At 46.7% G+C, this 18,533-nt stretch overlaps 1 long non-coding RNA gene across 1 annotated transcript in view; it reads right to left on the reverse strand.

Annotated features, from left to right (window-relative positions):
• Nucleotides 1-18,533, reverse strand: part of LOC142749996 (uncharacterized) — a 26,940-nt gene continuing 8,407 nt past the window's right edge. Inside the window, exons 2-3 of the long non-coding RNA XR_012882546.1 lie at nt 246-449; nt 1-139 (exon numbers count right to left, since the gene is read on the reverse strand). This is a non-coding gene — a long non-coding RNA (uncharacterized LOC142749996). The remainder of the gene's footprint in view (nt 140-245; nt 450-18,533) is intronic.

The raw sequence follows: 18,533 nt of genomic DNA on the forward strand, positions 1-18,533 counted from the left end.
CTTCAACCCCCGCAATTTGAAGCCAAAGGCGAGGGGCGCCATCAAGCGATTCACACGGCCGACCACGAATTCTCCCACCGCTCAGAAATCCCCTCAACGCTTGACCCACTAGGAATTCTTTAGTTATGTCCTTCCACTCCTGCAATTTAAAGCCAAAGGCGAGGGCCGCCATCAAGCGATTCACACGGCCGACCGACCAATCCTAGTCCGCCACATGGCCTAAAAGAAAAAGTAACGCCACCAACCTATCCGCGTCGGACCAGACGTCACCCAACGAGTGCACCCACTCCTCCCAATACCGCTAGTTAGCCACATACGATGACCACGTGCTGCTTGCCAACGACCGCCTGATCAATGCTCCTGCCGTTCGAATACCAAATTCCACAGGTGTCCCGGACATTCCAAATCCACTTCGTCTGCTTCTGGTGCCAACAACGGAACCAGTCCCACTGTGAACGAGAGAGAGAGTATCAGCAATTGAGTTATCCACTCATGGCACATGCACTGCCACCACTCACGCATTCGGAGCCAAACATACTAAGACCAATTGAAGCATAAACATACCACTGGGGAGGGGAAGAAGCGAATATGTTGTTAATGGACATCACCACCCCCAAATAATCACAATGCAACCACACCCTCTTGTCCCGGAGCCTGCCACTCCAAAGGGTAAGGGTATGTTCACACACTTAACAAAAAATGGCTGAAAATACGGAGCTGTTTTCAAGGGAAAACAGCCCCTGATTTTCAGCCGTTTTTGAAGCAACTAGCGTTTTTTTGTGGGCGTTTCAAGGCTTAGAACATAAGCAGCAATTTCTCATATTTTGAATAAAATTTCAAGCCTCTTTTTTAGGTACCAGTTCAGTTCTGAAGTGGCTTTGAGGGGCCTATATATTAGAAATTTACAAATTTCATTTTTTTGACAGAAAATCCTTTTTATTCCATTTTTTTTCTTTAAAACAGATGGTTTTACCAGAGAAACGCAACTCAATACTTATTGCCCAGATTCTGCGGTTTTGAGAAATATCCCACATATTGCCCTAGTGTGGTAAAGGACTGAAGCATCAGTCTCTGAAGCAAAGGAGCACCTAGTGGATTTTGAGGCCTCCTTTTTATTAGGCGCCATGTCCGGTTTGAAGAGGTCTTGTGGTGCCAAAACAGCAGAAACCCTGACTGTGACTCTATTTAGCAAACTACACCCCTCAAGGAATTTATCGAAGGGTATAGTGGACCCCACAGGTTTTTTGCTGCATTTTGTGGAATTAGGCTGTGCAATTGAAAATCAAATCTTTCCAATAAAAGGTACACATTTTTAATTTTGTCAAGGAATAAAGGAGAAAAAGCACCCCGACATTTGTAAAGCAATTTCTCCCGATTACGGCAATACCACATATGTGGTCATAAACTGCTGGTTGGACAAACGGCAGAGTTCAGAAAAGCAGGAGTGCTATTTGGCATGTAGATTTTGCTGGATTGGTTTCTGAGAACATGTCGAATTTGCAGAGCTTCTGAGGTACCAGTACAGTGGAAACCCCTTAAAAGTGACCCCATTTTGGAACTAGACCCCTTGAGGAATTCATTGTAGTTTTCATGGGGTGCGTGCGACTTTTTTTATCAGTTTTTATTCCATTTTTAAAAGGCGTGGTGACTAAAAAACAGCAATTCTACTATTATTTTTTATTCGATTTATTTTACAGCGTTCACCGTGCACTATAAATGACATTCACTTTTTTCTGCGTGGCGATACGATTATGGCGATACCAGATGTTTATACTTTTTTTTATGTCTTATGGCGTCTGCACAATAAAATACTTTATATAAAAAATAATTTACTTTTTGTTTTGCCTTATTCTAAGAGCCATAACTTTTTTATTTTTCCATCAAGAAAGCCGTGCGAGGACTTGTATTTTGTGTAACGAACTGTAGTTTCGATCAGAACCATTTTTAGGTACATGCGACTTTTTGATCTCTTCTTATTCCATTTTTTGAGAGGTGAAGTGACCAAAAAATTGTGATTCTGGTATGGTTTATTATTATTTTCTTTTATGGCATTCACCGCGCGGGATAGATAACTAAATACTTTTGCCGTTCAGGCCGTTACGGATGCAGCGATACCAATTATGTATAGTTTATTTGTTTTTATTAATAATAAAGGACTGAAAAGGGAAAAAGGGGGATTTTTTTACGTTTAAAACTTTTATTTTTACACAACTTTTATTTACTTTTTTTACTTTGTCCCACTAGGGAACTTGAAGGCAGGAGGCCCTGATCGCAATTCTAATGCACTGCACTGCATGCATAGTGCAGTGTATTAGAGCGGTCAGCTACTCGCTGACAGCAAGCACAGTGGGTCCTGACTTTGTCAGGACCCACTAGGCTTCCGTAGATGGCATAGCCGGACGCCATTGTTAGGCCTCCGGTTGCCATAGCCACCATCATGTAGCGGGCCGTCGATGGTGGCTTAACCCCCAAGAAGCCGCGATCACTATTGAACGCGTCTTCTAAGGGGTTAATCGGCGGAGACCACCGCGATCGGTCCCTGCACATTGAGATGTGATAGCCTGCTGTCGGAAACAGCAGGTATCACAGCTCAAACATGCGCCGGGGAAAGATGGCGCCGTGTTCACTCAGGTCAGTACATTTACTGAGCTGAGCGCGAACGCTGCACTCAGCCCGACGTAATAGTACTGAGCTGTGCGGGAAGGGGTTAAAAACGGCCGCTTAAAAAATGCCTCGTGGGAACGGAATGCCGTTTTTCCCATTGAATTCAATGGGCAGATGTTTGAGGTTGTTCAGCCCCCGCATTTTTAGCCGTTTTTCGGGTGGCGTTTATGGCCCGAAAAACGGCTGAAAATATCCTGTGTGAACATACCCTAACCACGATAGGAAACAACTCGAGCAGGGACAAATTGCTGGTGAGTCCCGATTCTACCCAACTAGTCAGCCAAGACCCGTTGCACCATTGGAAGAAAGCCCCGAACCCCACAGAACCAGCCATGTCCGTTTGATGGTGGATAATCTACATAATCCACCATCGAAGCCATCAACAAACATCTGCCATTTGTAATGCCCATGGCCGCAGGCCGCCAGGTTTACTTACCTCCTGACGGCCGCAGCCATGGATCAGTGAGCGCTGGTCCCCATCTCCTCCTCAGGAGACGCCAGCGCTCACTTCCACTTCACTCTGCTGTGTCCCGTTGAGTGCGTGCGCACTCTCATGCTCGCTCTTAAAGGGCCAGAGCACGCACCTGAATTAAAGACCTAATTAGCCCATGAGCACACTGGACTATAAGAGGGGCCCAGCCCCTTCCTGCATTGCCTGAGCGTTGTTGTCGTTTACCTATGTTTGTCTCTGCAAGTGGTCCCTTAGTGTTTCCTAGTTCCCAGTGTTCCTGATCCTGCTACCTGTATCCCGTGCTATCCAGAACCAAGTACTGTATAGAGTTGGAGTTGAGCTGCACTAAGTACTACACCTGTCGTGTTACACCACGCCCGGTGTCTGTCTGCTGCTACAGTCTCATCCGAGCCTGTCTTGCTGCTGTCCGAAGTTGCCAAAGGTACACCTATTTGAACTATAGACTTTGACCTGTTGGCCAGCTCCCATACCGTTAAGGCGGTACGGCCCAGTGGGTCCACGCACGCAACGTGACAGTACGCTCAAGCCATGGACCCCGCTGGTCAACCCAAGACAATGATGATGTCACAAGTGATGCGGGCAGATATGCTAGACCTCCGGTCTCGACAGGACCAACTCCTCCAGGCATTGAACGTTATTGCACATCGGCTGGATGTGTAAATTGCCGTTTCTCCAACTGCACCTCCTGGCAGTACGGACCCTCCGACTACACCTCCTGGCAGTGCTGATCCCCGATTTTCTTTGCCACTACCTCATTGCTATGATGGAGATGCAAAGACCTGCCGGGGATTTTTGAACCAGTGCCAGATCCACTTTAGCCTGTATGCAAGGGCATTTTCGACTGATGGCGCAAGGGTCGCTTTCATCGTCTCTCTCCTCACTGGCAGGGCCCTAGCATGGGCGAACCCTATCTGGGAGAGACAAGGACCAGAGACCCGTGACTTCCAGGTGTTCCTACAGACATTTCGCATAGTGTTTGAGGAGCCTGGACGAGTCTCGTCGGCAGCTGCCTCCTTGCTGAACCTACGCCAGGGAGACACTTCCATAGACGAGTACTCCATCCACTTCCGCACACCGGCGGGAGAATTGTTGTGAAAAAACGAGGCCTTGGTGGCTACAGTCTGGCAAGGACTGTCTCCTGAGATTAAGGACGAGCTTGCCGCCCGAGATCTGCCGTCTACCCTGGATGACTTCATCCTTCTGGCCGCCCGGGTTGACATAAGGATCCGAGAAAGGTTCCAAGAGGCTCGTCGGGAGGGAGGACTCCCTAGCCCGGTTCCTACTTTGCAGCAACTAAGGCTGTCCTCATCAGCTGTTTCTCCAGAGAAGTCTTTAAGGATGGACCGTTTTAAGTGGTCTACCCTGGAGAGACAACGCAGATGCATCTCGGGACTGTATTGCGGCCATCTTGTGCGTCTGTGCCCCCAAATGCCCCAGAGCCTAGGGTTGGTTGGAGAGACAACTTTGGGTGAAGAAGGTCTTTCTTCTAAATTGTCCATTCCCATGACCATAGTGTCCGGCGAAAAGACGCATCGGGTCTCTGCCTATCTGGACTCCGGATCCGCAGCCAACTTCATTCGGAGAGACCTGGTGGACCTTCTCCAGTTGCCCACAACCTCTCTGGAGAGGCCTTTGATTGTTGCCTCGGTGAATGGACTACCGCTACCAGACCCGGTTGTCGCTGTGCCCAAGCCACTGAAGCTCTTGTAGCTCTGGTAGCTCTTTATTTCGAGCTCATCTCACTTTTTGTCCTGTCTAAGGCCGTCAACCCTGTGCTGCTGGGCCTGCCCTGGCCCCAACTACATACCCAAATCTTGGACTGGAATTCTGGAGAGGTTCTCCAGTGGAGTCCCGAGTGTCTCAACCGCTGCCTGGTGCCGATTCATCCGGCTCAGCCTCCTCTGCCTCACTCCTTGGCAGGATTGCCTTGTCATTATTCTGAGTTCTTGGATGTCTTCAGCAAGAAAGAGGCGGAGACGCTGCACCCACACCGGGCGTATGACTGTCCTATCGAGCTGATTCCTGGTGCATCCCTTCCCCATGGTAGGGTATATCCCCTCTACTTGCCAGAGACTCAGTCCATGTCCGCCTATATTAAGGAGAACCTGGAAAGGGGATTCATACGGAAGTCCTCCTCTCCGGCAGGTGCTGGGTTCTTCTTCGTCAAGAAAAAGGATGGTTCTCAGCGACCCTGCATCGACTACCGGGGTCTCAACCAGATCACGGAAAAAAATTGATATCTGTTGACATTGATTTCTGAACTGTTTGATCACATACGAGGAGCCAAAAATGTATTTTTCTAAGCTTGACCTGCGGGGGGCTTATAACCTAATCCGGATTCGCCGGGGTGACGAATGTAAGATGGCATTTAACACCCATGACGGACACTATGAATATCTAGTAATGCCCTTCGGCCTGTGTAATACTCCTGCGGTCTTCCAAGAGTTCGTTAATGACATCTTCTGTGACCTCCTCTATGTTTGTGTTGTGGTCTATCTTGATGACATCTTGATTTTTTTCTCCAGATCCCATGACTCATCAGAGACATGGCCGTCAAGTTTTGCTGCGGTTAAGGGAGAATCGCCTGTACGCCAAGTTGGAGAAGTGCATATTTGAGAGAAATGCTCTACCCTTCCTGGGGTACATCATCTCAGATCAAGGCCTCAAGATGGACCCTGAGAAGGTAAAGGCCGTCCTGGAATGGCCATGCCCTCAAGGCTTGAGGTCCATACAGCGTTTCCTGGGATTCGCCAATTTCTACAGACATTCATTCCAAACTTCTCCTCACTAACATCTCCTATCCCTACCCTCACCAAGAAAGGCATGAACGCCAAGGTGTGGACTCCAGAAGCGGAATACGCATTTAATAGCCTGACGAGTGCCTTCCAAGTCAGCCTCTATCCTCCATCATCCTGATGTATCTCGACAGTTTTCGTTGGAGGTGAACGCCTTCTCTGTTGGTGCTGGCGCACTCCTGTTCCAGAGAGGTACTAAGGGCAAGACAATGGTATGTGGCTATTACACTAAACTCTTCTCTTACGCAGAACGCAACTACTCGATTGGGGATCGGGAGTTACTGGCCATAAAATTGGCCTTGGAGGAGTGGAGACATCTACTAGAGGGCACAGTGCATCTCGATATTCACTGACCACAAGAATCTCACCTATCTCCAGACGGCCAAACGACTGAACCCCCGTCAAGCCAGGTGGTCGCTGTTCTTTGCCCGGTTCCAGTTTGAGCTCCACTGTTGTCCGGCCAACAAGAATGTGAGGGCCGTTGCCTTGTCCAGGTCATTCGAGACAGAGGACACCATGGAGTCTCCACAAAGTATTATTGACCCGTCTTGCATTGTCTCGGTCAACACTCTGCAAGTTAAAGACATCCCACCGGAGAGAACTTGTGCGCCTGGCACACAGAGGGAGAATCCTCCGCTGGGGACACAGCTCCAGACTGGCAGGTCACGCGGGTACCCGTAAGACCCGAGACCTGATTGCCCATCATTTCTGGTGGCCCACGCTGCCCAAAGACATCATGGACTTTGATTCATCCTGCTCGGTGTGCGCAGCTAACATGGTTGCTCACTCCAAACCTGCTGGCCTGCTCCAGCCGCTGCCTGTGCCCGATGCTCCCTCGCAGCTTATAGCAATGGACTTGGTCATGGACCTGCCCCCCTCTGCGAGATGCAGTGCGGTCTGGTTGGTGGCGGACCGATTTTTGTTCCGCTGACCGGTCTAACTTCTGCTTCTTGATTGGCCGCCCTCTTCATCCAACACATCTTCCACCTGCATGGCTTGCTTCGGTATATCGTGTCTGATCGGGGGGTTCAGTTCACCTCAAGGTTCTAGAGTGCAGTCTGTAAACTCCTCAATGTAAAGTTGGACTTTTCCTCAGCCTTCCATCCTCAGTCTAATGGTCAAGTCGAGAGGATCAACCAAATCATGGAGAACTACCTATGACACTTAATCTCAAAGCAGCATGATGACTGGGTGCAGCTTCTTCCTTGGGCCGAGTTCTCATACAATAATCATACTAGCGAGTCCACTAGAAATACACCGTTCTTCATAGTCTATGGCCAACACCCACAAATTCTTCTCCCAGTGTCCGTTATGTCTGAGGTGCCCGCAGCCGATTCTGCTTTTAGGGACTTCCTGCAGATCTGGCAGCAGACCCGATCCTCCATTCTGCTGGCGGTGGACCGCATGAAACGTAAGGCAGACACAACGAGAAGAGAACCTCCCAGTTTTCTCCAGGTACCAAGGTCTCGCTGTCCTCCAGAAATATTCAGCTGGGGGTGCCATCATACAAGTTTGCTCCCAGGTTCCTCGGACCCTTCGAGCTCATGAAACAGATCAACCGGGTCTCCTACAAGCTTTGGCTGCCTCCTACCCTCAAGGTCCCCAACTCCTTCCATTTCTCCCTTCTGAAGCCTGTGGTCCTGAACCGCTACTTCAAGATTCCTACTCCTGCAGTGGCTCCCAGCGGTTCATCAGATACATTTGAGGTTAAGGAGATCCTGGACACCAAGAGAGTGGGTGGAAAAAGCTTTTATTTGGCGGATTGGAGGGGGTTTGGTCCTGAAGAGAGGTCCTGGGAGCCAGAAGAGAATCTCAATGCTCCTACTCTCCTGAAGTAGTTTCTCTCTCGCTCTGGTCCCAAGAGGAGGAGGTGTAAGAGGGGGGATACTGTAATATCCATGGCCGCGGGCTGCCATATTTACTTACCTCCTGACGGCCGCAGTTATGGATCAGCGAGCGCTGGTCCCCATCTCCTCCTCATGAGACGCCAGTGCTCACTTCCGCTTTACTCTGCTGTGTCCCGTAGGGTGCGCACGCACGCTTGTGCCCACTCTTAAAGGGCAAGCGCGGGCACCTGAATTAAAGACCTAATTAGCCCACGAGCACCCTGGACTATAAGAGGGGCCCAGCCCATTTCCTGCATTGCCTGAGCGTTGTCGTCATTTCCTATGTTTGTCTCTGCAAATGGTCCCTTAGTATTGCCTAGTTCGCAGTCTTCCCGTTCCTGCTACCGGTATCCTGTGTCCCGTGCTGTCCAGAACCAAGTGCCGTAGAGTTAATGTCGAGATGCGCTAAGTACTACACCTGTCCTGTTACACCACGCCTGGTGTCTGCCTGCTGCCAAAGTCTCATCCGAGCCTGTCTGCTGCTGTCCGAAGTTGCCACAGGTAAACCTATTTGAACTATAGACTTTGACCTGTTGGCCAGCTGACATACCATTAAGAAAAAAGAGCTATAGCGTCTAAGTATGCAAGAATATATAAATTTTATTAATAGAAAATAACATACATTTAAAAATACATCATAAAAAGACTCTAGTACTAATACCGTGGTGTACAATACAGCACAGGACAGAATTTAGACAACAGAGTGGTATATTGGGACTGTCCATACAAAAAAGTATATAAAGTATCTCATCCAAGTGGGTCATATACTGATAATTCTCAAAAAGTCCTAATGTTACTGTGGCAACAATGGATAAGTATCTGGCCAAACTATAGTGACATAGAGAGAATCAGTAATTGTATGGTGAGCAATTATAGTGGTGTTGTCTTACCCATTAAAAAGTGGGAGTCTCACGATATGTCCGTGCTGAAAGGTCCACAGTACAACCCCAACGCGCGTTTCGCTATCTTTGGTTGCTTCCTCAGGGGGTACATGAAGCAACCAAAGATAGCGAAACGCGCGTTGGGGTTGTACTGTGGACCTTTCAGCACGGACATATCGTGAGACTCCCACTTTTTAATGGGTACGACAACACCACTATAATTGCTCACCATACAATTACTGATTCTCTCTATGTCACTATAGTTTGGCCAGATACTTATCCATTGTTGCCACAGTAACATTAGGACTTTTTGAGAATTATCAGTATATGACCCACTTGGATGAGATACTTTATATACTTTTTTGTATGGACAGTCCCAATATACCACTCTGTTGTCTAAATTCTGTCCTGTGCTGTATTGTACACCACGGTATTAGTACTAGAGTCTTTTTATGATGTATTTTTAAATGTATGTTATTTTCTATTAATAAAATTTATATATTCTTGCATACTTAGACGCTATAGCTCTTTTTTCTTCGGTATGGTTCTATAATGATGAAGCAGTCTATTTGACATAATATGGGGGGAAGTTGGTTCTTCAAACTTTACCTAGCCTGTAACCAATATATGCTTAGAGCTCATCTATCTGACATACCATTAAGGCGGTACGGCCCAGTGGGTCCACGCACCCGTGACACCATTGTAACGTTCAAGAAATTCCTCCCATACTCGCAAGCCCGCCCCATATTCCGCCGTGATCCGTACAAAATGATGTAGTTCACGAACCCCTGCCGTCGCTGAAGCTAAGCGACAACAACACATCCTGCCCATCGGCATAATGCGATACGCAAAGTTGAGTTTTCCGCACAATGATTGCAGCTCCATAAGGGTAATTTTTTTAAGCCTGAACGCACGACCAACATCCAGACGAAGCGCAAACAGTTTATCGTCTGGAAGGCAGCATTCTATCGCTATGGATTCAATAGTAAGGGTATGTGCACACACACTAATTACGTCCGTAATTGATGGATGTATTTCGGCCGCAAGTCCCGGACCGAACACTGTGTAGGGAGCCGGGCTCCTAGCATCATACTTATGTACGATGCTAGGAGTCCCTGCCTCGCTGCAGGACAACTGTCCCGTACTGTAATACTGACGAAGCCGGTCACAGGGCGAAACGCGCGTCGAGGCGCTTGTTCACCCATCCACTCCTTTGAGCCTTCACGCCTTTCATCATGTCTCAGGGTATGTGCATAGGTTTTTTCAGCTTTGTGTAGCCTCCACAGTATTGTGCTTTGTCATTCAGCCATGTTAGCTATATTTTTCTTGGCCATTTGAGCCGTCATACTATCTGCATACGTTTTCAGCTGCATTCGTTACGTACTACCATATATACTTTGCAGGCTTTGTACGTACTACCACATGTACTATATTCTGTGCAGGCTACATTTCTCCATACGTTGATATTTTAGCTGATAGCATGGCACTATGTATGGGACCTACCCCTGGACTTACTGATTATTTATTTATACTCAAGCGTGCTATAGGTCATCAGTGGACGGTTGATTCTGTTGGTCTTGGTCTATTTCCATCTGACCCTGTTGTATATGTCTCCGTATTTATTGTATCATATCTCTTTTTCATCATTTGTCATTTGTTTTTATATTCAATAAAGACTTTTTGTACTTTTACTTTTGGAGTACATTACTTTTCTAAGGGCTATGTCCCATTTTTGGTTCGTTTTTAGGTTTCCGTACTGTAATCATGTTTTCAGTACGGGACAGTTGTCCTGCAGGGACATAAGTATGATGCTAGGAGCCCGGCTCCCTGCACTGTGTTCGGTCCGGTACTTGCGGCCGAAATACGTCCGTCAATTACGGACGTAATTAGTGTGTGTGCACATACCCTAAAGCTTAAAGAGCAATGGTAGTAATAAAAAAATCATCCAGGTAATGTATAAGCGATTCCACTCCCGTGACTTCCTTGACCACTCATTCTAAATAAATGGAACAACCCATTGGTAGGAACCGGTCCACATAGAAGCCACCCCCCAAAAAAACAACCTAACAAACGTTGACTATCGGAGTGCACCGGGAGAAGGCGAAAGGCCGCCTCCACATAGTTTTTGCCATTAGAGCCACCTGTCCATAATGGAGCACCCACTGAACTGGAGAATCAAATGACGTATATACTACAGAACAGAGCTCGGGGTCTATACCGTCATCGACGGACAACACTTTCGGGTATGATAAATGATCAATAAGGTGGAATTTATTTGCCTCCGTCTTGGGAACAACCTCCAAAGTGGACACGACCAAATTCTCAATCTGGAGTGAACTAAAAGGACCGGCCATACGCCCCAATGCTACTTCCTTTGCTAATTTGTCAGCAACCATTCCAAGATGTTGGTAAGCAGACTTCAAAGGATGGGGAGGAGGGTGTATACGAAAACTGTCTCTAAAACCCGAAAACAACAGTGGAGCCCTGGACTTATATGGGAAGCTACTTAGAAATCTGGCCATTCTTGCCAGTTTCACTGGAGTCAACTCCATGACCTGAAGCAGAGCCTCCTCCCCCAGTGCGCTGTCCCTTACACTTGGCCGACCCATGAGAAGAGCCGTTGCACTGAGAGAAAACGTGTTTGAACTTACATCCTGAACCGAATATACACTGGCCCTCATTAAATTGCCAGCATAGGCCAAGCTTGGAAATTCCTCTAGATCCGGACTGGGCAGACTGACCCGGGGACCCCCGCTCCTGGGAAAGGACTGGCCCAATCTAATCAGGGCAGTAACATGTAGCCAAAGCGCTATGTCTTTGTGATCCCACCTTCCTCTGCCTAAACTGTTCATCATAGTGTAAACAACAGCCTGACACTCGTAAACCCGATGCGCTTCCCTTATGGAATCTATGTAACAGAAAAGGGTGGAACAATGTTCTGGCGCCTTTAGGCCAATTACGCTTACTAAGATCGCGAATGCCTGCAACCAATTAACAAAAGTCTTAGGGATAAGGCCCCATGCACATGACCCTATTTTTCATCCGTAATTACAGACCTACTCATATAGCCAGTATTTGTATACAGCCTGACATAGGTTGTGAGGCGGGAAATAGCTGATCTAGGACTCCCACAGAAGAATTTCTCTGTTTTCATTTTTGATGTATTTTGTAAAGCAATTTCTCCCGAGTAAAACAATACCCCACATGTATTCATAAACGGCTGTTTGGACACACGGCAGGGCTTAGAAGGAAAAGAGCGCTATTTGGCTTTTGGAGCTCAAATTTAGCAGGAATGGTTTGCGGAGGCCATGTCACATTTACAAAGCCCCTAAGGGGACAAAACAGTGGAAACCCCCCACAAGTGACCCTATTTTGGAGACTACACGCATTGAGGAAATTATCTAGGGGTATAATGAGCGTTTTGACCCCACAGTTTTTTTGCAGAAATTATTGGAAGTAGGCCCTGAAAATAAAAATCTAAATTTGTTCAAAGAAAATGTAGGTTTAGCGAATTTTTTCTCATTTCCACAAGGACTGAAGGAGAAAAAGCACCGTAAATTTGTAACGCAATTTCTCCCGAGTAAAACAATACCCCACATGTGGTAATAACTGGCTGTTTGGACACACGGCAGGGCTTAGAAGTGAAAGAGCGCCATTTGGCTTTTGGAGATCACATTTAGCAGGAATGGTTTGCAGAGGCCAGGTCACATTTGCAGAGCCCCTGAGGGGACAAAACAATGAAAACGCCCAAAAAGTGACTCCATTTAGGAAACTACACCTCTTGAGGAATTCATCTAGGGGTGTAGTAAGCATTTTGACCCCACAGATGTTTCATACAATTTATTAGAATTGGGCAGTGAAAATAAAAACAATCCTTTTTCTTCAATAAGACGTAGCTTTAGCGCAAAATTTTTCATTTTCTCAACAAATAAAGGAAAAAAAGAACCCAACATTTGTAAAGCGATTTCTCCCGAGTACGGAAATACCCCATATGTGGGCACACGGCAGGGCTCAGAAGGGAAGGAGCGCCATTTGGAGTGCAGATGTTGCTGGAAAAATTTTGGAAACTACACCCCGCAATGCATTTACCTAGGGGTGTAGTGAGCATTTTAACCCTGCAGATGTTTTGTAGAAATTAGTGTGCACTCGATGTTGCAGAGTGAAAACAGGATTTTTTCCATAGATATGCCAATATGTGGTGCCCAGCTTGTGCCACCATAGCAAGACAGCTCTCTAATTATTATGCAGTGTTTCCCGGTTTTAGAAACACCCTACATGGGGCACTAATCTTTTTTGCCTGGACATTCGACCAGGCTCAGGAGTGAAAGCGTACCATGTAAAATTGAGGCCTAATTTGGCGATTTACAAAGTATTGGTTCACAACTGCAGAGGCTCAGATGTGAAATAATTTAAAGAAACCCCTGAGAAGTGACCCCATTTGGAAACTACACCCCTCAAGGCATTTATTAAGGGGTGTAGTGAGCATTTTCACCCCACAGGTCTTTTCCATAAATGATTGCACTGCGGATGGTGCAAATTAAAAAACTTTATATTTTTCCCTAGATATGCCATTTCAGTGACAAATATGTCATGCCCAGCTTATGCCACTGGAGACACACACCCCAAAAATTGTTAAAAGGGTTCTCCCGGGTATGACTGCTGTTTGGGCACATTGTAGGGTTCAGAGCGGAGGGAGCGCCATTTGCCTTTTGGAGGGCGGATTTTGCTTGGTAGTAGATTTGTTTGATTATTGCTGGCGTTTCCATTTATAATGTGGGGGTACATGTAAGCCGGGCGGAGTATATAAGGGGCATAGTCAGGTGGTATAATAATGGGGTAAAAAAACAATAAAATGATCCATAGATGTGTGTTACGCTGTGACACAATCCTTTCTGCACAGGCCGGTGTCGCACTGATATATGGGGTCCTTTCTTATGCCCCTTTTGGTCCACACTCCGCACCTTTGCTGTTTGGGGAATTTTGCTGGGAAAGTGTTGTCCTGGTATAATACGGGCACCCTTCCAGCAGATATGTTTGGGCCCTCCCCTTCCTGGTTCCCTAATTTTAGGTCCTTGATAAATCGCCTCTTGAAACAGAAGAAATGTTCCCCTCGGTCCGGCACAACTGCATATTTTTTATTTCCTGACTTATTGGAGCCTTAAAGGGAATGTGTTGCCAGCAAAAACATTTTTTTTTTTGTTAAACAATTAGTGTGTAGGTGATTAAACATTGTTCTAATTTTTTATTTTTTTTCACGAGTCAGGAAATATTATAAATTGGATTCAATTGGATTCTAATTTATAATATTTCCCATTGCTGGTCACTAGATGGAGCCATTCCCAAAATTGCAGCATTGCATGTGGTAAAGCAACCACATTGCTTTATGCTGCAAAATTGGGTAAAAAGCCCTCGCTCTAGTGAGCTCTCAGCATCCCCCCCTCCTTTATCCTGGCTAGTGCTGGGAGAAACGAGGGGTTTGAACGGTCTAACCTCCTACACTGTGTGTCGCCATTTTTTGAGCTAACACACAGTGTAGAAGGTTTACATACAGTAGTAAACACACACTGAAACACAAACATACATAGAAATCCCTTACCTGCTCCAGTCGCCGCCGCTCCATCCGGTCCATCCGCTCCGTCTGCTGCCGCTGCTCCATGTGCACAAGTCCGGAAGCCGCGACCGGAAGTAGTAATCTTACTGTCCGGCCGCGACTTCCGGTCCACAGGAAAATGGCGCCGGACGGCGCGCATTTCAAATTGAACTGTGTGGGAGCGGCGCATGCGCCGTTCCCACACAGCGGCGTACATGTTAGTGGATGGAACGGGCCCCGTTCGCAGTCCCTATGGGACTGGAGCTGCCGTATTCCATGTCTGTATGTGTCGTTAATCGACACATACAGAAATGGAAAAAAAAATGGCAGCCCCCATAGGGAAGAAAAAGTGTAAAAATAAGAAAAAGTAACACACAAACACACAAATTAATCCAAACGTTTTTAATAAAGCACTAACATCTTTAACATATTAAAAAAAATTTTGTGGTAACACTGTTCCTTTAACTAATTTTATTTTTTCATAAACGTAGTGGTATGAGGGCTTTTTTTGCGGGACGAGCTGTAGTTATTATTGGTACCATTTTGGGGTACATGCGACTTTTTGATCACCTTTTATCCCTCTTTTTGGGAGGCCAGGTAAACAAAAAAACGCAATTCTGCCATGTTTTTTTTTATACAGCGTTCACCATGCGTTATAAACTACATGTTCACGTTATTCTGCGGGTCAGTACGATTCCGGCGATACCTAATTTATAGAACTTTTTTATGTTATACAACTTTTTGCACTATTTTTTTGTCGACGGAGCAGTATGAGGGCTTGTTTTTTGCGAGACAAGCTATAGTTTTTATAGGTACCATTTTTGGATACGTGCAACTTTTTGATCACTTTTTATTCCAATATTTGTAGGGCAAAGTGACCAAAAAACAGAAACTCTGGTATAGTTTTTTACGGGTTTTTTTTACACTGTTCACCGCGTGCAATAAATATTATAATATTTTGATACCTCAGGTCGTTACGGTCGCGGCGATACCAAATACGTATGGTTTATTATTATTTTTTCAATAATAAAGGACTTGATAAGGGAAAAAGGGCGATTGTGTTTTATTTTATTACTTGAAACTTAATTACTTTATTACTCGAAAGCAATTTAATTGCTGGGGTTCCGATGAGGTGCAAACAGCTTAAATGTAGCGATCACGTTTAAACACTGCATTGAAGGGGTTAATGGCGGGGATCTAAGCTAATTTCGGTCCCCGCCATTACAGCCGGATGTCAGCTATAAGATACAGCTGAGATCCAGCGATGATGGCACCGGCTCAGCTTCTGAGCCGATGCCAAACATTTGTCGTAAGTATACGACATTTTGCGGGAAGCACTGGCTTTCCATGACGTATACTTACGACAAATGTCGGGAAGGGGTTAAGATAGGGAAATTAGATTGTGAGCCCCATTGGGGACAGGGACTGATGTGAGTGATGACAATATCTGTACAGTGCTGCAGAATATGTTGGCACTACATAAGCAATATAAAAAAACAACAGTGTGCCAGTCACGGATGTCCCCATAACAGTGTGCAAGCCTTGCAGGTCCCCATAACAAGTATTTACAGCATTGTAACCCCAAAAAATATCACATTTGAAAAAAAAAAAAAAGAATTAAAGGGTAAACAAACGTTCAAACTTCTGACATGTCATAGTGACATCAGAACTTTTGATTGGTGGGGGTTGAAGCACGGGGTTGAAGCACTGAGACCCGCACCAATCGCTAATATGAAGCGGCAGAAGTGCTCGTGTGAGCGCTCAGCCGCTTAGTTTCTGTTCGGCTTTTTCAAGAAAGCCGATGTAGCGGAGTATGGGCTCATAGGCTTTCTATCGAGCCCGTAGTTCGCTGCATTGATTTCCGGAAAAAGTCGGACAGAAACTAAGCGGCTGAGCACTCACACGGGGACTTCTGCCGCTTAGTTTTAGCGATTGGTGGGGGTCTCAATGCTCAGACCCTCACCAATCAAAACTTCTGACATGTCACTATGTCGTGGGGGGGGGGGGGGGCTGCGATCTATGAGCAGTTCCGGCAGAAACACTCACATTCAGCAGCTGGACATGGGCACAATGCCTGCCCAGCCCCAAGAGTCAAGAGCGGAAGTCGGGGTATACTGACTAGGGTTGCCACCTGGCCAATAAACTGCCGGCACAGCTGGTATTACTACCTGGATACCGGTGCCTGTATTTAATTTGTACCACCAATATATTACTTTCAGGTCCCGAGTTGGGACCCGCATCTATCAAACATTTATGGCATATCCTGTGGATATGCCATAAATGTCTAAATTGGGAATACCCCTTTAAGCAGGTTCTCCCGAATATGGTAGTCAGCGTCGGACTGGCCCACTGGAGGTTCCTCAGGTGGGCCCAGGCAGCGAGCTGCTTTTATCCAGCAGCGGAGCAGAGAGATTGTCTCCCTGCCCCACTGCTTACTTTTGTAGGAAGGCCGGCGTTAGGGTCCCCTGCCGACTATAGCAGCCATAGTGGCTGCTACGTGGCCCGGGGCATGAGGAGGCCCAGGCCGCCCGGCATATAAATGCCTTCTCAAGCCAAGTGGCATCGCTAGGGGGGACCCCAGTGCTAGCGACTGCCAGATTCACTTGTATTTGCATCCTCAGGACGCAGATACAAATGAATACTGTAGGCAGCAGGCCATGTTAGGCCTGCAGCCTATAAGCCACTGGGACAAAGTCTTTGCGCACGCCGGCGTGAGATGGTAGAGTACTCAGTCCGTCGCGGGAATGGGGCTCAGTAAGTAAAAAAATTTTCTGGTGGGGGCTGTGCGACGCGATATACAAAAAGTTGTGTGGCACTTTCTACTTTGGGGGGGGGCTGTGTGGCACTATCTACTAAGTGGGAGGGCTGTGTGACGCTATCTACGCAGCAGCCTGTGTGACGCTCTCTACTGCGGGGGCTGCGTGTGGTACTCCATCTAGACGGAGCAGCGTGTGGTACTCCATCTAGAGGGAGCAGCGTGTGGTACTCCATCTAGAGGGAGCAGCGTGTGGTACTCCATCTAGAGGGAGCAGCGTGTGGCAATATATGCAGGGAGTAGTATGTGGCAAAATCTACAGGCAGCAGCGTGTGGCAAAATCTACAGGGAGCAGTGTGTGGCAAAATCTACAGGGAGCAGTGTGTGGCAAAATCTACAGGGAGCAGTGTGTGGCAAAATCTACAGGGAGCAGTGTGTGGCAAAATCTACAGGGAGCTATGTGTGGCACTATTATTATTGTGGGGCCTAAAGGGAGTACTATTAAAGTGTGTGGCACTGAGGGGGCATTATTTCTAATTGGGGAACTATAGATGGTGAGGGTTTTGTAGATGGTTGGGAGGTGCTACAAAAGCGAGAAGCCAAAGATGTTTGTGTTCAGAGGGATTCGTAGTGGGGAGAAGGCATCAGGGCAGTATGAAGAAGAAAAGGAAAAGTGAGCGACTCTATTGTATTAAAGGAGTTTTCCCATATTAGACATTTATGGCACATCCATAGGAAATGCTAAAAAATGTCTGATAGATGTATATCTAGAACTGGCCACAAAATCCAGGCGGAGACCAGTAGAGAGAGGGTCACGCGTGCTTTCTCTATTCTGTTGTATAGTTGTCATGGAAACAGTTATATGGTCTGCAGAGCGCTTGTGTAGGACTGGTGTCTACCACTATATGGTCACTAGGTGTTGGTAATATTGGAATTTGGTTTACTACACATGTTTTACTACACAATTAAGAGTGGTCGCATTATTTCTATATATCCGATGGGTGGCCCCCCCCCCCAGAGTTATTTTCTCTGGTGGGCCCAAGGTACTCCAGTCCGACACTGATGGTAGTACCCGATATGTGGTCATAAACTGCTGTTTGGGCACACTGCCAGGCTCCGGAGGACCGCCATTTTGCTTTTGGAGCATGGATTTTGCTTAGTAGTTTTGTTTGGAGTTTTACTGGTGTTTCAGTTTATAATGCGGGAGCATATGTAAGATGTGAGGAGTACATCAGGGCATAATAAGGCGGTATAATAATGGGGTACATAAGTAGTAAAATGAAGAATCCATAGACGTGTGGTACGTTTGCACCTCTTATGCACAGGCCAGGTTTTTCAGGGCAGATGTCGCACTGGTAAATGACGTCTTGTCTTATCCACCTTTTGTAACACTCTGCAACTTTTTTGGGTTCATCCCTTGTTTGCAGTTTGAGGAACTTTGCTGGGAAAGTGTTTAGCTGATATAATACGGGCGGCCTTGCTTCCAGCGG

The sequence above is a fragment of the Rhinoderma darwinii genome, chromosome 3, assembly GCF_050947455.1.
Source record: "Rhinoderma darwinii isolate aRhiDar2 chromosome 3, aRhiDar2.hap1, whole genome shotgun sequence".
Lineage (NCBI taxonomy): Eukaryota > Metazoa > Chordata > Amphibia > Anura > Rhinodermatidae > Rhinoderma > Rhinoderma darwinii.